At 30.5% G+C, this 17,024-nt stretch overlaps 1 protein-coding gene across 9 annotated transcripts in view; it reads right to left on the bottom strand.

The window, feature by feature from the left end:
* The window catches only part of LOC126741325 (protein unc-13 homolog B), a 353,601-nt gene that overhangs the window by 121,548 nt on the left and 215,029 nt on the right, over positions 1-17,024 (bottom strand). Inside the window, exons 1-2 of one of the 9 annotated variants that reach the window (XM_050447722.1) lie at positions 11,413-11,496; positions 136-414 (exon numbers count right to left, since the gene is read on the bottom strand). The exons of 5 other annotated variants lie outside the window; for them this stretch is intronic. The gene's annotated coding sequence lies outside the window, so the exon portion shown is untranslated. Of the gene's footprint in view, positions 1-125; positions 599-11,412; positions 11,497-17,024 lie in introns of those variants that run through there. 3 more of the 9 variants (XM_050447721.1, XM_050447720.1, XM_050447723.1) reach the window with 3 other exon arrangements.

Genomic DNA, 17,024 nt, shown 5'->3' with positions numbered 1-17,024 from the left:
TATTCAGCTGTCAAAAAATGACATAAGATATTGACACCTGTCAAATATCTATAAGGGAATCACTGAAGTAGTTAAAAATGAGACACCTCCATATCTCCACCTTATCGTCCATTGACAAATATTACCAATACGAACGTAATAATTCGTTGTGATGGAAGATCATCGTAGCGACGTGCGGCGGCCACTTTATGAATTACGTGGCATCCGCAGTGGGGAAAGGGCATCTTTCCCGACCGTCTCCGACGTTTATCGACTTTCCACGCATTTTCACGTCACACTAAAAAAACAACACTCTGTCGGTAACCCGTGGAGATCTCGTCTCCATTTTCTTTTTTTTTCCGAACTTTCTTTACACTGAACAACACTTGCACCGGATCAAATGTTTATGTATCCATGTTTAGGCATCGTGACTATCTGGAACAAAATGAACAGTTAGGAAGTTAGAGGGTGTGAAAAAGACTTTTGCATCAATTACTTCTTTTTTAGTTAGTATGCGAAAGTAAGCAAATATGATGTGAAATGTGAAGCTTTCCACCCTCGTTGCGAAACATTAATTGATGCAAAACGTCATCGTTAATTATCAAACTTTTATGAGCATGAAAAACAAAATGGTGTCTCAAATTTATCGGGTTATACAGGGTGTCCCAAAATTAGTGGACGAAACGCGAACCATGTATTCTTTGGTCAAAAATAACCTCACTTTTTCCTATAAACATATATCGGCAAACGCCCCCCAAGGGAGCTACGCCCCTTTTAAAGGGGGCACCTGAAGATGGTTTTTTCCACTTATTTTCGAAACGGGTAAATATAAAAATTTTAAATTTTGGTATTCTCCCAATTTTGATATGCTGAATTTAGTTGTCATTTCATAATTTTCATTATTTAGTCAGGTGCGTATCATTTAGGGGGTGAACCTAAAAAAATACTTAAAAAAAAATTGTTTGCAAAGTTTTTGTTTTTGTTTCTTTAAATTTTAAAAATTTAAAGCTTTTTACGTAAAAAAGTACCTCTTGGTCAATAACGCTAGGAATTACCATTTTCGAGAAAAACGCATTTAAAAATAACGCTGCATAGTATCATTAATAACAATTTTTATTAAAACTCAATAGCACGCTTCAAAAGTAAATTGACAAATAAAATTGCAAACAGATAAAAATACTAATTTATTTGAGGCAAAAGTTTCCGTTTTCCTGAATGCATAACCTGGATCTTTTTTGAATGTTTTGGGTCGATCTAAGAATTTCAAATCGGTTTTCTCTTGGCCTGCAGCTGCGAGAATTCGCCTCTGAAGCTCTTCTGGAGTATCAATTTCGGTGGCATAAATAATATTGCACATATTACCCCAAAGAAAATAATCCAGAGGATTAAAGTCGGGCGATCGTGCAGGCCAGTTTATTGGACCACCTCGGCCTATACATCTGCCTGTAAAATTATTGTCCAGCCAGTTTCTCACCTGTCGACTGTAGTGAGTTGGTGCCCCATCGTGCTGAAAAATCATTTCCAGCCGAGTTTCTATGGGAACATCGTCCAGTAAATCTCTGAGATTGTTTTGAAGAAAATTTAAATAATGACGATCAATTTATCTCCTATCAAATCCGCCCATACGTTAAAGGAAAATCTATGCTGAAAGTTAGTTCGTCGAACTACTCTCGGATTCTCGATGCTCCAAAAATGATTATTACGGCTGTTAAAGCCCTTACTCCTAGAAAAAGTTGCCTCATCTGACCACAAAATTTTTTGAGGAAGATTTTGGTGATTTAAAATCAATCAAATCAATCAATTTAAAATCAATGACAAAAGTCTACTCGAGCTGGAAAATCTTCTTCTTCTAACTCCTGAACCTTTTTATAATGGAAAGGCTGGTATCCTAACATCTTAGTCATTCTTCCAATCTGAAATTATTTTTAAATATTTTAAATTGTATAGAAAATAAGCCTAAACCTTAGTAAGCCACTAAACATTCCAGTTAGTCGTCAAAAGGATATGTTTTGGGGTGTTTGATGTTTGTGATAAGACTTATCCAAGTAAATAAAGTAAATAATAATAATAATAGTAATTAGAGTATTTTGAAATGAATTTAATGCGATCCGACGATAATAATTAATAACAACACTATTTATACCAATCTCAATTTTCAGTTATAAGTACTTTAAATTAAATTTTTTGGATAACAAATTAGGTACTTAATTATTTATTTATCATATTTAATTTTACTTACATTTGACTTTGGGATATTGGTAATCTCTTCTAAGGTTCTCAATGATATTTAAGGGTTTTCTTCAATTAAATTCAGTTCTTCCCCATAACCATCATTTGCAATTGGTCTTCCTTGCCCTCGAGCACGTTCGAAGGATCCATATTCAAGTAAATTTCTATGAATTCTAACAAAAACTTTCCAATGTGGAAGCCTTCTTGCAGGAAACCTCCGCCGATACTCTCGTGCAGCGGCATGTGCGTTTCCATTGCAAAACCCATACATAAAATGAATATCTACTTTTTCACGGGTCGAAAAGTCTTCGATAGTTAAAAAGATATTAACAATTTGAATGCAAAATGACAACTAATCAATTACAACAAATGTTAATGTCATTATGCAGTGTGTCAATTTTTTCCAAAGCCTGCTACTAAGTTTTCATAAAAATTGGTAGTGAAAATAATACTATGCAGCGTTATTTTTAAATGCGTTTTTCTCGAAAATGGTAATTCGTAGAGTTATTGACCAAGAGGTACTTTTTTACGTAAAAAGCTTCAAATTTTTAAAATTTAAAGAAAAAAAAACAAAAACTTTGCACACAATTTTTTTTTAGGTATTTTTTTAGGCTCACCCCCTAAATGATACGCACCTGACTAAATAATGAAAATTATGAAATGACAACTAAATTCAGCATATCAAAATTGGGAGAATACCAAAATTTAAAATTTTTATATTCACCCGTTTCGAAAATAAGTAGAAAAAACCATCTTCAGGTGCCCCCTTTAAAAGGGGCGTAGCTCCCTTGGGGGGCGTTTGCCGATATATGTTTATAGGAAAAAGTGAGGTTATTTTTGACCAAAAAATATAGGGTTCGCGTTTCGTCCACTAATTTTGGGACACCCTGTATATTATTTATTTGTGATGCATTAATGTGCCTTTTTTTGTTTTTAAATAACTTTAATAATGACCCTTAGGCACTAGGGCTTATAACGTATTAACTTTTACAATATCGATTTTAAGTGTTAATTTACTATGGTAATTAGATTTACAGTAGTAATATTAATTTTATTTATTATATATTATATCAAGTTACTTTAATAAACGACCGTCTGATAACTGATCGTCCTCCGATATGTCAAAAGGTGGTGAGTAGAATAGAGGCTAAATTTAGAGAATTCGGTCACGTTAGAGATCTGCCGAAATCTGGTCCTCCTGCTCGAGATGAAAATGAACAACTTGACGTTTTGCTTTTTTTTGGAAGAAAATCCATGCACTCCCCTGTCGCAGATTGGGGCAAATTTACACATGGTGAAATCTATAGTCACCAAATAGTTAAAAAGCACAAATATCACCCCTACAAAGTTATTTCTGTGCAAGAGTTATTTGATGACGATTTCGATAGGCGAAATGAGTCAAATCTAAATAATAGTTTAGTAACAAATATTATTTTTTTCGATGAAGCCACGTTCTGTTTGAATGGTAGTGTGAACAGACAAAATTGTCGATATTGGGCAACAGAAAATCCGCATTGGATGATGGAGGTAAACACCCAGTACCCTCAAAAACTAAATGTGTGGTGTGGAATAGTGCGCGGAAGAGTAATAGGTCCATTTTTCTTTGAACACATTTTAACGGGACAAGTGTATCTCGATTTTCTCCAATTTGAATTAGGTCCAGCATTACTAGCTTTATTTCCAAATCCATTGGACCCAGACTATCCTGACGAAGAACTAATTTTCCAGCAAGATGGCGCTCCTCCGCACTATGCTGCCACTGTGCGTACATTTTTGGATGAAACCTTTCCCAATCGCTGGATAGGAAGGGGAGGACCCATCGAATGGCCTGCTAGGTCGCCTGACCTAACACCAATTGACTTTTTTTTTGTGGGGATACCTCAAGTCGAAGGTATTTGTTAATAGGCCAAATAATCTAGACGACTTGAAAGACAGAATTCGCAGAGAAGTGCGCGCCATAACTCCGGAAATGATTGAAAATGTGCAACGAGACTTTATTGATCGCCTTGGATATTGTCAAGCCGTGAATGGCAACCATTTTGAACATTTAACTTAATTTTTGTTCTTTTTTTAATTTGTTACATGAATCGCCTTTTTTTCGATAACCGTTGACTTTAGGTATAGGATATGATTCATGAAACATACGTAGAATTCCACGCGAAATTCAAAGATGATTTTTTGAACTTAACGTACAAAAATGCTCAACTTGAAATAAAAATCGACGGGTCCGAGCGTTTTTTTTTCAAACACACCCCTGAATTTTAAATGAATTTAGACGTAACTTTTGGGATGCACTGTATAACCAGTGTAACACCAAGGTCTTTTATTTCACTAACAACTTTCAAATTAATTTAATTAATGGAATAATTGAAAAATATTGGTTCTTTTACTTTGGAAAATGACATTTGAGAACATTTGCTTATATTGAGCACCATATGATTTATTTTCTTGAAGAAACATGACATCATCTATCGTATTTACTGTTGTCGAATGTTTCCTGTCAAGTTTTACGTTTTTAGTTCTCTAAATCTCATTTTTATCAATTGTACACGTGTCATAAGCTTTTCTAAGTTCTACAAAATCTGCCACCACATATCTAATACTTTTAATATCAATATCTCATTCTGCGATGTTGTCTCGCTCCCATTAGGGTATAATCTATGCCAGAAAAAGACGATTTCCAGAAGACGTTTAAGAAAGAAACCGGGAGTATTGGGAGGCCTCCATTATATGGCCGTATCCAGACAAGGAGGAGCTGTTGCTCCCATTAAAAAAGAAATTTAGGTCAGCGTCGCGACGCTCCTCCGCCTTTATGATTACTTGACGTCGTTCATATTCAATTACGACGGACCCGGATGCATAATTTAAAAGGGTTCGCCCCTCTCCCCCCTGCCAGTTTTATTTTATACATTTTAATTTCGTTTTGTCGGCCCATGTTTATTAATTATAATTAATTAATCTTCAGTGTGTCGTTTTAATTATGGTGGTTTTGTTAATTAAAGAGGCCGCCGAAGGAGGATTTCTTCCCCTCGTGCCCACACAAAAAGGATTTTATTTTTGAAAAATTGATTTATGCGGCGCCAACTGTAATTATCCGACTATCGCCAGGCAGTAATTAATTAACTAAGTTCTTAATTTATTATTTTCATTCATAGTAAACAAACCTTGGAGCTGTTAATCAATGTACATACTAAAATAATCCATATACTTTTATAGTATAAAAATAATAGAGCTTTTCATTTTTATCAAAGAGCTATCGTCTGCAAACACTATGATATTAATTTTTTTTACCGTTATCAGAGTGCTATCATCTGCATATGATGTACGAGATTTAAATGAAAATATTTTCCTTCAATAAGGAGAGTCCTGGAAGTTTATTGTATGTTCTCAGAACGTTGCAGTCAAAACATTCCTGATCGTTTAATTTTAACTACTACGAGGCAAGATAACCTCTTGTCAATAAGAAATGAATTCATTTATTTCTCAAAGGTACTCCTGGAATAAAAGATTAAATTTCTTGACTTTTAGCGAATGGATTTTAGTAATTTCTTCAAAGAAGACTAAAGTAGTCTTCAGAGAAGTCTATAAATCAATGTTCGTATAATTTTGACTACTACAAGTCAAGATAACCTCTTGTCAATAAGAAATAAAATAAATTTGTTTCTTAAAGCTACTCCTGGAATAAAAAAATCAAATTTCTTAACTTTTAGTGAATAGTCTATTAATCAATAATTGTTTAGTCTTGACTACTATGAGTCAAGATATTCACTTGTTGATAAAAGACAAATTAATTTATTACTTACAAATATTGCTGAAATAAAAATTCCAAGGATTCCCACAATTAAATTTATTAAAGATGTTTAATATGCAGTTCCTGTTAACAAGAAGAACTTACTTTTCACAAGTTTTCTTACTTAAATTGCTAAGCAACCAGATCCTAGCAAGTACATAAAGCTCGTTTATATGCGATTTACCTAATATGTATATATTTCTTTCTCCACCTAACTTGCCTGTTAAAATTATTCTATTATTTTAATTTTATGTCCTAATTATGTATTTGCATTGTATTTATAATGATGAAAAACCTGAATATTTGTCATCTTTAGGTTAGGTAAATCATGCGCATCATAGCTATTTGACACAATTTTCAGATTATACAGTGTGGTGACTTTAACTGGAATAAATTCAGTTAAAGCTAATCAAAATTTATCTCGCAAAATTCCTGATACCCGTCGATTTTTGTTTATTTTTTTAGTTTTTGTATTTTTTTACCTACAGGGGGGGTCCAAATTAACCCCAACTTTTTTTTCAAATGGAAAGCCACTTTTTTTAAACTCTCATTGAAAAGAGCCCTTTTTCTTGATTAAATTGCCCTATTTACTTTTGTGATTATCTAAAGGAGAAATACGAAAAAAAAACATTAAATTATTAAAAGTCTCGAAATATTTTGTATTGGTAAATTTTTGGCGTGTTTGTTTATTTTATTGGTATCGAGACATTTCCTGACATTGTTGTAGTGTCACTGTTAAAGTGAATTTCAACCAGTTGTTAAATAAGTTAACTTATATTGAAAAAATGCCTTATTTATACGAATCCCACAAGATTGAAATCTTAATGATGATTGGTTATGGGGACAGAAGTCGTACTCAGCTAGAGGTTGTCCACTTATTCAGGCAGAAATATCCAGATTTGCCACCTAATAACCAAGGTACGGTTAGTAAAATCAAAAGCAGATTTCGAAAAGTTGAGCACGTAAGGGATGTTTCAAGACAAAGGTCTTCTAAAATTGATGAAAACACCCAATTAAATGTATTGTTAGCGATGGAAGAAAATCCGATCTGCAGCCAGAAGAGTAGCTCGCGAAAACTCTATTCATCACAAATCTGTGCTAAAAATTTTAAAAAGTGCAAACAAACGACCTTATAAAATGCAACCCGTTCAAGAGTTATTAGAAGACGATCCAGATCGCAGAGTTCCGTTCTGTGAATTAATGATGAACGCCATTGACGAAAATCGCATATCTTCGGAGTGGATCCTTTTTTCTGATGAGGCTACATTCACCCTAAATGGCCATGTTAATAAGCAGAACAGTCGCTACTGGTCTGACGAGAACCCATACTGGGTAAGGGAAACTAATACACAATATCCCCAGAAAACTAATGTTTGGGCTGGCATGATTGGCAGGCAAGTTATAGGGCCCATATTCTTTAATGATACTTTAACTGGGGAAAGATGTCTAGAATTTCTTGAACATGAACTAGTTCCAGTCTTACATGCCTTATATCTGAGTCAGTTCGATCCAGAAAACATTGTGAAAAAATACAAAAACTATCTTGAAATGTAAAAAAAAATAAACAAAAATCGACGAGTCTCAGGAATTTTGCGAGATAAATTTTGATTAGTTTTAACTGAATTTATTCCAGTTAAAGTCACCACACTGTATATATACAGATACATAGTTTTCAATTTATGTTAGGTTAGATTTGATGTACTAATTGCTTATAAAGAGTTAGAAGATATGTGGTAAGTATGAAAGTTTAAGTAAGTATAGACCCCTAAATTGTGATTGTTTTATTTTTTTAACTAACTTTGAAGAAACTCTATTTAATATACTTTCTAACGTTAATAATTGTATGTATAAATTTGTGTTGAAGATTTTAATAATCTGTTCAATTTGTTGAGTTATCGACTATTGATAAAAAAAAATTTTGAAAAATGTTGAAATATGCGTCTAATTAAATTGTTCAGAGAATATGTCTATAAATTTTCCACATTATCTCTGGTCAATTTTTTGAGTTATGGACATTGATTCGAATATTTAGAAAAAAAAACATTTTTTTTCTTCTCAAAGTCCTTTACGAGTTTTGCAAAACGCTGAAATAAGTGTGTGATCAAATTAATCAGCGAATATGTGAACAAATTTTTAAAAACGTGCCTGGTCAATTTTTTAAGTTATGGGCATTTTGTAAAAATTAAAAAAAAACAAATTTTCAAATTTTTGCATGTATTAATTGATTTTGTGTGTTATTTTAGTGACCCAGTCTAATTTTTATTAATTTTTAAGGGTTTAGTTGGATAAAAAAATATCCAAGCTTTTTACATTTTTTCTTGAATTGCCAACGTTTCGGCCTATATTAGGTAATTAGCCTATATTATATTATGATAAATAGAACATAGCGATTTCATATGATTGTATTTGGTTTTATTGTTGTTGAGGAATATGTATGTGTTGGTGCGTAAGTAACAACAATTTTTTTTTGACCATTTATCCAACTAAACCCTTAAAAATTTCTGCATGTAGTAAAAAATGCTGAAATAAGTGTCTAATCAAATTATCCAAGGAATACGTGTAAACATTTTCAGAATGGTATCTGGTTAAATTTTTAAGTTAAGTTATTTTTTTTAAATAAAAAAAAATATAAAATAGGTATCAGATCAAATTGTCCAAGAAATACGTGTGAATATTTTTAAAATTATATCTGTAAAGTTTTTTACCTTATGACCATTTCATAAAAATTATCAAATTTTTCAAATATTTCAAAATTGTGCCCATGTTTTGAAAAATGCTGAAACATTTTGTTAAAATTTAAAAAAATAAATGGAATTTTCATTTTCATTCATCTGAGACCCATGAATCCTTGACGATCGTTGATGAAATAATGCTTTACGTCTCTAGTGGTTTTAATAACTTAAGAAAAGTGGAATTTCAAGATGATTCAAGGTCTTCCTGAACCATGAAATGCGGTAGAAACCGACAAAATGCACTTTTAATCCACTTTTTGACTTTAAACCCAGCTGAGATCCATGAATCCCTGACTATCGCTGTGAAATAGTATTTCACGTTTCTAGTGGTTTTAATTACTTACACAAATTTTCAAAAGTGTGCCTGGTCAATTTTTTAAGTTATGGGCATTTTGTGAAAATAAATAAATTATTTTTCAAAAAAAGTTTATTTTCAAAATTTCTGCATGTAGTTTAAAATTCGCTAAAATAGGTGTCTAATCAAATTATCTTATCTAAGGAATACGTGTAAAAATTTTCAAAATTGTCCAAATTTTCGGCACGTATCTAAAAAAAACCCTAAGCTAAGAGTCAGATCAAATTGTTCAAGGAATACGTGTAAATATTTTCAAAAATTATATCTGTAAAATTTTTTATCTTATAAGCATTTCGTAAAAATGCAAAAAAACATTTTTTTCAAGAAATTTTGTGAAAATTTAAAACAAAATAAATTTTTGAAAAAAAATTTGTTTTTTAAAATATTTGCACGTTTTTTAATAAATGCTAAGGTTTTTAATAAATAAGTGTCTTAAAAGAATTTAAAATTTGATCTAATTAATTTTTTAAGTTACGAGCATTTTAAAATAATTAAGCACATAAAGAATACTTCCCAATCATTTTTTTTTTCAAAATTTTACCCATATTTTGAAAAATGCTAAAACAACTATCTAGTCAAACTGACCAGGGAATACGTGTAAAATTTTTTATAAGTTTAACTATTCAATTTTTGAGTTACGGGCAATTTGTTAAAATTAAATAAATAAATGAAATTTTCATTTTCATTCATCTGAGCCCCATGAATGCTTGACGATCGTTGATGAAATGATGCTTTACGTTTCTAGTGGTTTTAATTACTTAAGAAAAGTGGAATTTCAAGATGATTTAAGGCGTATCTGGACCATGAAATGCGATAGAAACCATAAAAATGCACTTTTTATCCACTTTTTGACTTTAAACCCAGCTGAGATCGATGAATTCCTGACGATCGCTGTGAAATGGTATTTCACGTCTCTAGTGGTTTTAATTACTTAAGAAAAGTAAAGTTGTAAAATAATTTAAGGCGTGTGTGGACCATGAAATACGATAGAAACCATAAAAATGCACTTTTAACCCACTTTTTGACCTTCAAACCCATCTGAGACCCATAAATCCTTGATAATGGCTACAAAATAGTATTTCACACCTCTAGTGGTTTTAATTACTTAAGAAAAGTGGAATTTTAAGATGATTTAAGGTCTGCCTGGACCATGAAATGCGGTAGAAACCGACAAAATGCACTTTTCATTCACTTTTTGACTTTAAACCCAGCTGAGACCTATGAATCTTTAACGATCGCTATAAAATAATGCTTTACGTCTCTATTAGCTTTAATTACTTAAGAAAAATAACTTCTCGAAAAAATTCAAGGCGTGCTTGGATCATGAAATGAAGTAGAAACCAAAAAATGCACTTTTTACCCTTTTTTGACCTTTAAACTCATCTGAGATCCATGAATCCTTGATGGTCGCTATGAAATGAAGCTATTATTGTCTAGCCGTTTTAATTATTTCAGGAAAACAAAAGTTCAAGATAACTCAAGGTCTACATTGACCATGAACTACGGTAAAAACCGATAAAATGCACATTTCATTAATTTTTTAACCTTCAAACCCATCTGAGATCTATGAATCCCTGACGATCGCTGTGAAATGGTATTTCACGTCTCTAGCGATTTTAATTACTTAAGAAAAGTGAAATTTCGAGATAATTCAAGGCGTGTCTGGACTATGAAATGCGATAGAAACCATAAAAATTCACTTTTTACCCACTTTTTGACCTTCAAAACCATCTGAGACCCATAAATCCTTGATGGTCGCTATGAAATGCTATTTCACGTCTCTAGTAGTTTTAATTACTTAAGAAAAGTGGAATTTGAAGATGATTCAAGTCGTGCTGGACTATGAAATGCGGTAGAAACCGACAAAATGCGCTTTTTACCCACTTTTTGACCTTCAAACCCATCTGAGACCCATAAATCCTTGACAATCACTATGAAGTGCTGCTTCACGTCTGCATCGGGCTTACCTACGTCATAAAAGTGACATTCAGAGTCGATTAAAGGCGTGCCTGGACCATGAAATGCAGAAGATACCCACCAAAAAAAACTACATTATTTCAGAGCATAAAGGCAACAAAAACGCGCATTAAATCACACATTTTAGTTGGGAATTTCCTTTAAAATTCCGTATATACAACGGCATAAATTTACCGGCAGTTCGCGCGGTAAAACAAAGCCGCAATCCCAACAAAAAGCCATTCGAAACCGTCGAATCGTGGTAGTAGGAATCGTAAAATACACCTTTTTAAAGTGTCATCCCGTTTAACCGGAAGTGTTCGCCATTTGAGTGGTACATTATGAGCTCGTGTTTGTTTTAAGAAACGTACCTTTCTCGCGTATTCCTAATCCGACTTAAGGAGCAAATTCGCCTGCAAAAAAAACACAATTTCTTCAATCAATTTTGTGATTAAGTCCTTTGAAGGAGCAGGAACAAGAGCGTCATCATGTAAAACCCATCCAAAGTGACCTAGCAATAAAAGCAATTATTGATATGTCACAACTATTTTTAATTTATTTATTTTACATGATAACATCTCTTTGGTCAGCTTTACGGTTCCCACTAGGGGATCCCACGTGGATAAACAAGAGAATCTTGTCCAGAGGTGGGAGGGTGGAGCCCACCGTTACGCTGAATTAATTCATTTATTTATTATAGCCAAATTGCGTTTTTTCTCTCTCTCTCTCTTTCTGCCATTTTAACCCTTAAATGAGTGGTAAAAAGCACCAATAAAATCCTGAATTATCGTAAAACGACCCGTTATATATTATCTTGACCAAGTTCGTGCTGAAAGGTAATAAACGGGTGATTTTATTGGGTACATTAGGCGTAATATAAACAAGATATTTTTTACTCTGGAAAAACTGGAAATTTTCGTTACCAGAAAAATTTGAGTACTTTCCAAAAAAAAAAAATTTTGTTTAAATTTTCCCGATGAAGACCTTGCGCTCTCTCCTAATCTTTATCCTAAAAAAAATGAGACCCAATAATTTGGTAACTATAATAGGTACAGGAAAGCTGCTTAATAGTTTTTTATAGCTATTTACATTATAACTATCAGGCAGTTTTTATTTGGCTGTTCTATTTTTATCCTGGACAAAGTTATCTTGAAAGCGAGTCGATTTGGTCTCTATTTTATTTTAGACAAACTTCTAACACGTCTAATTTGGTAACTACAATAGTTACAAAAAATGATTTATTCGTTTTTTATAGCTACTTAGACTAGCTATCGAGAAGTTTTTACTTAACTATTTGGTCTTTATCATAGAAAAAGTTATGTGGAAAAACGTGGAGCCACTTGACTTTGGACAAATTTGAAATAAGTCCAATTTGGTAACTGTAATAGTTGCAGGAAAGTTGTTTAAGAGCTACTAAGACTAGCTATCAGAAAGATTTTATCTAACTATTTTATCCCTATATTTGGAAAATTTATCTGGTTAAAGATACTGATAAAAGAACTTAAATAGTTATATGATAATTTTTTATAGCTATATAGAGTAACTATCAAGAGGTATAATAAATTCATTGTTCCAGGCTCTTAGGTGGATTTTCTTGTCTGCTCCAGGCAGTTAAATTAACGTTTAATATATTCCTAGAATTAACAATGTATGCCTATTTTCCTGGAAATTAAAGGAATTTTCCATGATATCCAAGGAGAATACAAAAAGTTAATTAAATCTTTAAACGCCTGGATAAAGACAAGATACTGAAATGCCTGGAAGCATGAAAAAACCTGGTAAACAATCTTAAATCCCTGGATGTTGCAATGGGTTCATTCAACTGAATTTTCTTATCCCTTCTTATCCCCAATTTTTACTGGAATTTAAGCATATTAATGCCTATAATTCCTAGAATGTAAGAGAGCTACCAAGGCATTTTTATTTTACTGCTCCGTTTTTATTTTTATTTATTTTATATTTTTTATAGCTATTTAGAATAGCTATCAAGAATTTTTTAATTGACTATTCTAATACTGAAAAATATTATTTAGAAAAGTGTGTGTCTGACGTCAAAAAAATTAAAAATATTTGTAATTTAATAACTCTAATAATTACAAGAAAGTTCTTTATTAGTTTTTTATAGCTACTTAGACTTATTATCGAGCAGCTTTTATTTCACTACTCTATCTTTATTTTGAAAAAAGGTTTTTAAAAAAATGTGGAGCTAAATAGTTAGGTCTCCAGTTGACTTTACTCAAATTTTGAATACAAATACAGGAAAGTTCTATTATAATATTTTATAGCTACTTTTGAAAAAATTGTAATTTGATAACTATATTAGTTACAAGAAACTTGTTTAATAGTTTTTTATAGCTGCTTAGACTAGTTATCCAGCAGTTTTTTACTTTATCTTTATTATGAAAAAAGCTATTTATAAAAATGTGAAGCTAGTTAGTTAGGCCTCCAGTTGACTTTACTCAAATTTCAAATGTAAATATTTTAATAACTATAATAGGTACAGAAAAGTTCTATAATAATATTTTATAGCTACTTAGACTACCTATGAGGGAGTTTTTATTTTACTACTCCATTTTTATTCTGGTAAAAGTTATTTGGAAAAAGGTTGAACCAATCGGTTTCATTTCCACCTGATATTATTCAAATTTCAAGGATAAATAAATTAAGAACTATAATAGTTACAAAAAAGTTGTTTTACATTTTTTATAGCTATTTAGTATAGCTATCAAAATTTTTTCATTAGAATATTCTAATTTTATCCTGAAAGCAATTATTTAAAAAGTGTGGAGGCAATCAGATTAAGCTTTGCTTGACGTCAACCAAATTTAAAAACTTTGTAATTTAATAACTATATTAGTTACAAGAAACTTCTTTTATAGGTTTGTATAGCTACTTAGACTAGTTATCGGGCAGTTTTTGTTTCATTACTTTATCTCTATCCTCAAAAAATTTATTTGGAAAAGTGTGGAAGCAATCAGATTAAGTTTTGCCTGACGTCAACTAAATTTTAAAAAATCGTAATTTATCAACTATAATAGTTATAAGACAGTTATTTGATAATTTTTTATAGCTACTTAAACTACCTATCACAAAGTTTTTATTTTACTACTCTATCTTTATTTTAAAAAAAGTTATTTAAAAAAATGTGGAAGCAATCAGATTTTGCTTTGCCTGACGTGAACCAAATTTAAAAACTTCGTAATTTAATAACTATAATAGTTACAAGAAACTTGTTTTATAGTTTTTTATAGCTACTTAGACTAGTTATCGGCCTTTTTTTATTTCACAACTTTATCTTCATTTTGAAAAAAAGTATTTAAAAAAATGTGAAGCTAGTTAGTTAGATCTCAGTTGACTTTACTCAAATTTCAAATATAAATATTTTAATTTAACTATAATAGGTACAGGAAAGTTTTATAGTAATTTTTTATAGCTACTTAGACTACCTATTAGGGAGTTTATATTTCACTCCTCTATCTTTTTTTTAGTAAAAGTTATTTGGAAAGAGGTTGAACCATTCGATTTTATTTCCACCTGACATTATTCAAATTTCGAGGATAAATAAATTAAGAACTATAATAGTTACAAAAAAGTTATTTCATACTTTTTTATAGCTATTTAGTATAGCTATTAAAATTTTTTTATTTGATTATTCTAACTTTATCCTGAAAACAATTATTTGAAAAAGTGTGGAGGCAATCAGATTAAGCTTTGCTTGACGTCAACCAAATTTAAAAACTTTGTAATTTAATAACTATATTAGTTACAAGAAACTTCTTTTATAGGTTTGTATAGCTACTTAGACTAGTTATCGGGCAGTTTTTGTTTCATTACTTTATCTCTATCCTCAAAAAATTTATTTGGAAAAGTGTGGAAGCAATCAGATTAAGTTTTGCCTGACGTCAACTAAATTTTAAAAAATCGTAATTTATCAACTATAATAGTTATAAGACAGTTATTTGATAATTTTTTATAGCTACTTAAACTACCTATCACAAAGTTTTTATTTTACTACTCTATCTTTATTTTAAAAAAAGTTATTTAAAAAAATGTGGAAGCAATCAGATTTTGCTTTGCCTGACGTGAACCAAATTTAAAAACTTCGTAATTTAATAACTATAATAGTTACAAGAAACTTGTTTTATAGTTTTTTATAGCTACTTAGACTAGTTATCGGCCTTTTTTTATTTCACAACTTTATCTTCATTTTGAAAAAAGGTATTTAAAAAAATGTGAAGCTAGTTAGTTAGATCTCAGTTGACTTTACTCAAATTTCAAATATAAATATTTTAATTTAACTATAATAGGTACAGGAAAGTTTTATAGTAATTTTTTATAGCTACTTAGACTACCTATTAGGGAGTTTATATTTCACTCCTCTATCTTTTTTTTAGTAAAAGTTATTTGGAAAGAGGTTGAACCATTCGATTTTATTTCCACCTGACATTATTCAAATTTCGAGGATAAATAAATTAAGAACTATAATAGTTACAAAAAAGTTATTTTATACTTTTTTATAGCTATTTAGTATAGCTATTAAAATTTTTTTATTTGATTATTCTAACTTTATCCTGAAAACAATTATTTGAAAAAGTGTGGAGGCAATCAGATTAAGCTTTGCTTGACGTCAACCAAATTTAAAAACTTTGTAATTTAATAACTATATTAGTTACAAGAAACTTCTTTTATAGGTTTGTATAGCTACTTAGACTAGTTATCGGGCAGTTTTTGTTTCATTACTTTATCTCTATCCTCAAAAAATTTATTTGGAAAAGTGTGGAAGCAATCAGATTAAGTTTTGCCTGACGTCAACTAAATTTTAAAAAATCGTAATTTATCAACTATAATAGTTATAAGACAGTTATTTGATAATTTTTTATAGCTACTTAAACTACCTATCACAAAGTTTTTATTTTACTACTCTATCTTTATTTTAAAAAAAGTTATTTAAAAAAATGTGGAAGCAATCAGATTTTGCTTTGCCTGACGTGAACCAAATTTAAAAACTTCGTAATTTAATAACTATAATAGTTACAAGAAACTTGTTTTATAGTTTTTTATAGCTACTTAGACTAGTTATCGGCCTTTTTTTATTTCACAACTTTATCTTCATTTTGAAAAAAGGTATTTAAAAAAATGTGAAGCTAGTTAGTTAGATCTCAGTTGACTTTACTCAAATTTCAAATATAAATATTTTAATTTAACTATAATAGGTACAGGAAAGTTTTATAGTAATTTTTTATAGCTACTTAGACTACCTATTAGGGAGTTTATATTTCACTCCTCTATCTTTTTTTTAGTAAAAGTTATTTGGAAAGAGGTTGAACCATTCGATTTTATTTCCACCTGACATTATTCAAATTTCGAGGATAAATAAATTAAGAACTATAATAGTTACAAAAAAGTTATTTTATACTTTTTTATAGCTATTTAGTATAGCTATTAAAATTTTTTTATTTGATTATTCTAACTTTATCCTGAAAACAATTATTTGAAAAAGTGTGGAGGCAATCAGATTAAGCTTTGCTTGACGTCAACCAAATTTAAAAACTTTGTAATTTAATAACTATATTAGTTACAAGAAACTTCTTTTATAGGTTTGTATAGCTACTTAGACTAGTTATCGGGCAGTTTTTGTTTCACTACTTTATCTCTATTCTGAAAAAAACTATTTGGAAAAGTGTGGAAGCAATCAGATTAAGTTTTGCCTGACGTCAACCTAATTTTAAAAAATCGTAATTTATTAACTATAATAGTTATAAGACAATTATTTTATAATTTTTTATAGCTATTTACACTAGTTATTGGGCTTTTTTTATTTCACTCCTTTATCTTTATTTTGAAAAAAGTTATTTAGGAAAATGTGTAGCTAGTTAGTTAGGTCTCCAGTTGACCTTACTCAAATTTCAAATATAAATATTTTATTACCAGAAATATAGATACAGAAAAGTTCTGTGACAATATTTTATAGCTACTTAGACTA

Source organism: Anthonomus grandis, chromosome 10, assembly GCF_022605725.1.
Source record: "Anthonomus grandis grandis chromosome 10, icAntGran1.3, whole genome shotgun sequence".
Classification (NCBI taxonomy): Eukaryota; Metazoa; Arthropoda; class Insecta; order Coleoptera; family Curculionidae; genus Anthonomus; species Anthonomus grandis.
Note: the sequence above shows the minus strand (reverse complement) of the source record. Positions and strands in the feature narration are given on the sequence as shown.